Genomic DNA, 6,410 nt, shown 5'->3' on the forward strand with positions numbered 1-6,410 from the left:
TTGGGAAAAATCCAAACCCATTAAGAAATAGGGAGGATAGTACCCATAGGGAATGGGGAATGGGGAAAATTTATTATAGAGGAATGGGGATGGATAATTAATATCCACCCCATTAACTCTCATTGCCATCCCTATGCGTATATATGTGAGCCAGGGAGCAAATCTTAATTGAAATTAACCTGTTGATTTAGGAAGTTTGATTTTATTTGGACAAGGCAACAATTGTTAAATTTGATTTTTAATCAATTTAATTTTGTCCATAGTTTTTTAAAAAATATCAAAATTACCTTGGTAATTTTTAGGGCTTTGATCTACCTTTGACCTAATAGTTGTGTAGTACTATTTTGTGGGGTCCAATAGAGAGAAGTTTGAATTATTTGTTATGTTTATTTCTTTTCTATTATAGAGTTGTATATAGCTAGTGACAGTTATTAGGTTTTGGATTTGGGCTTGGTGATTGGTTGCTAGGCTATGTGATTGTTGACATTTTAATCATTGTTGAGTTAGTGATCTGTTTGATATAATATTTTTTATATTTGTATTTACTCTTTTATTAATTGAAAAAAAATAAAATTAGGACGTTGGACTTGGTTATTTTTTTTATGGCTTTGAAAGAGTTTAAGCGGGGCTTGAAAAACTTGAATTTTAGGCTTGTAATATTTTGGGGCAAGTTTGGGAAATTACAATAATAGTTAAAAAGTCAAAAAGTTAAAAGAATTATACAAAACAGTCAAAGAGTCTATTTCTTCTCTACTTTTTGCACATTTTTTCATTAAAAGCTAAAAATATCCCAAACATACTAATTTTTTTTACTTCATATTTTAGTAAAAAAATTAAAAAGTTGCTAAAACATCTTATTCTCAAACCATTGAATGAAAGACGATGTAATGTAATTAGAGTACATGACCAATTAAGCCTATTAAGTTGACTTAAATACTTAAAAGTCTTATTGGCGTTGTGAATGTACCAATAAGTCCTACAATACCTATGTTTCCCTCATTAAAACTTATTACCCTTCATTATTATCTTCATTCTCTAGAAAATTTATCATCTTTATCTTCTGTTTTTTTCTCTCTCTATTATTTTTCTAAAGAGTCTCTCTCTTACCATTTTTCTAGAGAGTTTCACACCCCCACTTTCTACCTCCATTGTCACTATGTCATCCACCCCCCACCATCATCGTTTAGTCGCCACCACTGTCCACCAATCACCTCTACCATCGCCGATCTACACAAAACTACCTTCTTCCATTGTCATCAATTCCACATGCTTTTCACCATGGTTTTTTTTTTTTTTTACCTTTGTTTCCATTACTAGTGACTTTCAAATTTAGACATTTTCAACTTTGATCTTCACCAATGACTTCAGGTTAAATGTTGATTTGGCTATGATATGGTCGTCAAAGCTCCTATTAGTGAGATCATCTCTCTCTCTCTCTCTCTCTCTCTCTCTCTCTCTCTCTCTCTCTCTCTCTTTGTGTACATATTAATGGATCTCTATCAATATATTTGTAAAGAATTGGTTAAACCAAATCTATATTTGTAAAATCTATACATTAGTGAATAAATTCGCAGTGATAATTTATCAGTTGTACTTTTTTTTTCCCCTGTTTAAGTGTGTTGATGTGTTTTCATGAATAAATAAGCGAGTGTATGAATGTGAGTATGAGTAAAAGAGTGGGAATGAGTAATTGATTAGGCAGTCTGAAAAAATTTAATGAACTGATATCAATGATAAATTTATCATTGATGTTTGTTTTCTTTTGCTCCTCCCTTTCTTTTGTTACCACCAAATCTAAAGAGGTGGTGGGAGGAAGACAATGTTTTTGCCAAAAAAAAATGATCAAATAATTGTCGAAAAATATTGCTGAAAAATTATTGTCAAAAGGTCAAAGATAGCGGTCAGAGATAGTTGTTGGTGGGAGGAGAAGAGTCATGACAGTATTGATAAGTGGAGATGAAGAAGGTGAGGAGAGGACATTTTGGGTATATTAATAGATGAAAAAATTTTATTTGTACCCAAAAAATCATTAAGTGCACTCAATTTCGGCTGTTGATGTTCTTGATATTCAACGCCAATTACAGAGCTTTACCGTTCGTTGAGGTAAGGTTTGTTTGAAGAGGAGCCAATGAGCACGTGCGAGTTTCATCCCCAAGTGTGGCTTGTCCCTTCTTTAGAAAGGGATTCAATTTTGTTCTAAACAATTTATTCCTTTTATAATAATGTTCCTGCAATTTTGACGATTTTTATTTTTTTTTTATAATTGTTAATGTAAATGTAAATTACTACTACACCTACTACCAAACCTACCTCCACCTACTACTCCTATCACCTACTACACTCCACCAAACCTACCTCCACCACTCACTCCTCACCTACTCCAGAATCATCTCCTATATAATAGGAATTCTTGTACAAAATATATATAGAACAATCTTGTAATACATCAATCAATAATACATCATTTAACATGGTATCAGAGCCATAAGATTTAGGCCTATACTCCTTTCTTTCCGGCGGGCAGCCGGCCGGCAACCTTGCCTTCGTTGCCCGCGGGAGTTTTTTCAACACATATCACATACACATACCTTGACTCCGCTGCCACTAAACCCACTTCAACATTCACCTTCAAGATCAGAGCATCATCACCAATCTCAGTGACTCGGCCACTGAGTCCCTCGTAAACCACCCGTCTTGCTCGTCTCTGGGTACTGAGTATCCCATCTTCTTCTCCTCCAGAAGCCTAGCATTCAACCCCTGCTATGCCAAGAAAGTCAGCAAAATAAGAGCCTTCTCGAAGTGCCCGAGAATCCAAACGACTCTATAACAGGAAGGTATGCCTTGATGTTGTAGAGTGGGGTACCAGGCCTCTGCATTTCTTCAAACACATGACCCCGCTTCTGATTCAAACCACTGTAGATTCCACCGAGGGCTTGCTCTGGTGCTTGGATCTCCACCAAGTACACGAGCTCAAGAAGTCGGGGCTTGGCAGTCAGCTGGGAAGCATAGATAACCCTCCTAGCCGTTGGAATGACCTGGCCACCACCTCTGTGAATAGCATCCGCATGCAAAACTACATCACAAACTTCAAAGCAAATACCCCTCATGTTTTCTTCTGCCAAGGCACCTTCCTTCGATGCCCACTGGAACCCAGCAACAACAGAGTCCTTAATTTCATTCAGATATTGGACTCCCTTACACAGATCTGAGAACGAAGAAGACAAATCTCCGGCGACTCACCCGACGGCGAAACCTCGCCGGTCCAGCCACTACGTCAGCTCCGATCGGTTGCACCGAGACACCACATTAAACCTCTCAAATGCTGCCTTCACAACCGGATTCTCAGTCCATGTTGGCTCCATCTCTTTCCCTCTATCCTCCTCATCCTCCCTTTGGCCTCTGTATAACCCAATTCATACCAGATCGAACTCGACGCAGTGTTCCCAAATCGATGCAGAGTCATCCGAGACGCCTCAACATGCTCAGGCGAAAGCTGCAAATTTTTCTCCAGTTCATCAATAAACGCCCTCATCACCATCACTGCTGATGACCACAGCTTGACCCGCCTCAAAACCATCCCAGACTACCTCGACTTAGAGCTCAAGCAACAATCTGTGCTCAGTATAAGATTGCAGTTACTCTCTTTCAGGAAATCGGGAGACTGCAGAAAGTCCAAGGCCAGGCCAACCTCTCTCTCTCTCCTATCACCCAACTTTCTTTTTATTATTTTATTTCATCTTTCAATTCACACTTTCCACCCCACAATCTATTTTTTAATCAACCTACTATCTTTTTTTTTTAATCAACATCGCCGCAGAGCTGCAGCACCTTTCTCAGATAAACACCTTCTTTTTAATCACTTTACATGACAGTCCCCTTTAATCTTTTTTTTTACTACCCCACTCACCTTTCTTTTCTTTTCTTTTAATCTCTCTCTCTATATATATATATATATGTTTCTTATCATCTATACACTCACCTTTCACCTTTTTTTTTAATACCCCCCTCCACTTTCTTTCTTTTATTTTATTTTATTTATTTCTTTATTTTATTTATTTATTTTTTTTTATTACAAAAAAAAAAAACAAAACAAAAAAAACCCAAGCAGAAGAAGACGACCTGCACACCAAACCATCTTTTCTTCATCTCAGGGATCAACCCCGATCACATTTTTTACACAAAAACAAAAAAAAAAAAAAAAACAAAAAAAAAAAAAAAAAAAAATACAACAAAACACATCCACAGGCGGGATTTTTCTTCTCTACTCTGCTGCCGGTCTCTTCTTCTTGCCTCCGTCCTGGGCGGCCCTTGACGGTGTTGCCTCCATGTTTCCCACTCCACTGGGCACGATCACTACTCCCTGCTCCTCCACTGCAGCATATGGCGGACCTCCAAATCGGAACATCACGGTGGCCTTCCGCTTCAACTCCCTGTTTTCCGCCTTTAGCACACTTATCTCTGCTCGCGCATCCTTATACATGCGTTGGAGCAGAGCCAGCTGGGAGTTTAACTGCTGCACCTCATTTGCCCTACTCTGCAGCCGGTTCGACAAGTTTGTCACCGCAGTCATGGTTTCCACACATGACTTCAAGGTATACTGATTGGCCTCCACATCCGACTGCACCGCCATTTTTTGCTCCACAGACCGCATCGGAAAGTTCAACGGAGCAAAATCGGAAGCGCTTGGTTGAGTTTCACTGGCCACCGCACCCGTTATCTCTCTTGTTGACTCGTTGAGGTCAGGAAAGAGAGTCAGCAGACCACGGGACGACGAAGCCATCTCTCACAACAGAGTGTTACAGACTATCTCTCTCAGCACAACGAAGCGTTTTTTCAGAAGTTTTTCTTCGTAAGTTGTTTGTCTTCTGCCTCGGCCTCAGGCTCCGTCTTGGTTAAATAGCCGAGGCAGCCACACGCATCGCGCGCCTCTTGACGCCCGACAAACTGGCACGCCTTTTCATGGCACATCTTTTGATAAAGTGGGCACGCCTTTTGACAGATTGGGCACACCTTTTGAGGGCACGACTTTTGAGGGCTCGATATCTACATCCATGTATATTTTTTGGGCAGCCTATATACACACTCATACAGTGTCTTCTACACCGGTCAGCTTTATCAATCCCTTTGTTTCAACCTCAAATAGGTTTCTATCTTCACACCTATTTGAGTTTGAGGGGGGGTTATACACAGTATCATGTATAAGTTGCTCATGGCGCACTGTGCATCACCACAACCTCTGCTACAACGGTCCGACATGACCCCATAAACTGTCTTCTACAACGGTCTGACACGACCACACAGTGTCTACTACATCGGTCCGACATGACCCCATAAACTGTCCCGACTTTGATTCCGGTCAGCTTCTACATCGGTCCGACATGACCCCATAAACTGTCCCGACATTGATTCCGGTCAGCTTCTACATCGGTCCGACATGACCCCGTAAACTGTCTTCTACAACGGTCCGACATGACCCCGTAAACTGTCCTGCTACACCGGTCCGACATGACCCCATAAACTGTCTGCTACATCGGTCTGACACGACCACACAGTGTCTGTTACAACGGTCCGACACGACCATACAGTGTCTCCTATTCCATTTTTAATTTTATTTGTCAGCTTATTTTTCTGTTTTGTTACTCTCTCCAAACTCAAGTTGGCTAGTACCTATCCTCCTTGAGTTTGAGGGGGGCTGTTAATGTAAATGTAAATTACTACTACACCTACTACCAAACCTACCTCCACCTACTACTCCTATCACCTACTACACTCCACCAAACCTACCTCCACCACTCACTCCTCACCTACTCCAGAATCATCTCCTATATAATAGGAATTCTTGTACAAAATATATATAGAACAATCTTGTAATACATCAATCAATAATACATCATTTAACAATAATTATAAAAATCCTTAAATAGATTTCTAATGCATCAGAATCACTTAAATCCTGGTCATCTATCTTCTATAACAGGCTCAAAATGTTCCTCAATCAAAGACGGTTGTTTTTTTGGATGCCATAGGATGCAAAGTGCGATACTGTTGTGAAAATTTATCAATTTCAAAGTTTTGGATACAATCACTCAAAAGGATAAAAGGAAAATATTTATATAATAATGATGTTGATGATAATGATGACTTTTGGTGGGGTGAATTAGAGTTTTGGAGTGAAGAAAAATATGAAAAAAAAATAATTGAAATTTGGAGAAGAAAATTAAGACTTTTTTTTTTTTTTTTTTTTGGAACTAGAAGATGAAAATAGTTGAACATGAAGATTATGTATAAAAGGTTTGTGTGTACCATGAGAAAAAAAATAATATTTTAGGTTAGGGTTTAATGTGTATTATCTCTATCAGTAAATTTACATTAGAGTATAACAGAAATTAAAATTTTAAATTTTTAATTAG

Source organism: Camellia sinensis, chromosome 8 (genome assembly GCF_055761805.1).
Source record: "Camellia sinensis isolate YWXY chromosome 8, ASM5576180v1, whole genome shotgun sequence".
In the NCBI taxonomy this organism is placed as follows: Eukaryota; Viridiplantae; Streptophyta; class Magnoliopsida; order Ericales; family Theaceae; genus Camellia; species Camellia sinensis.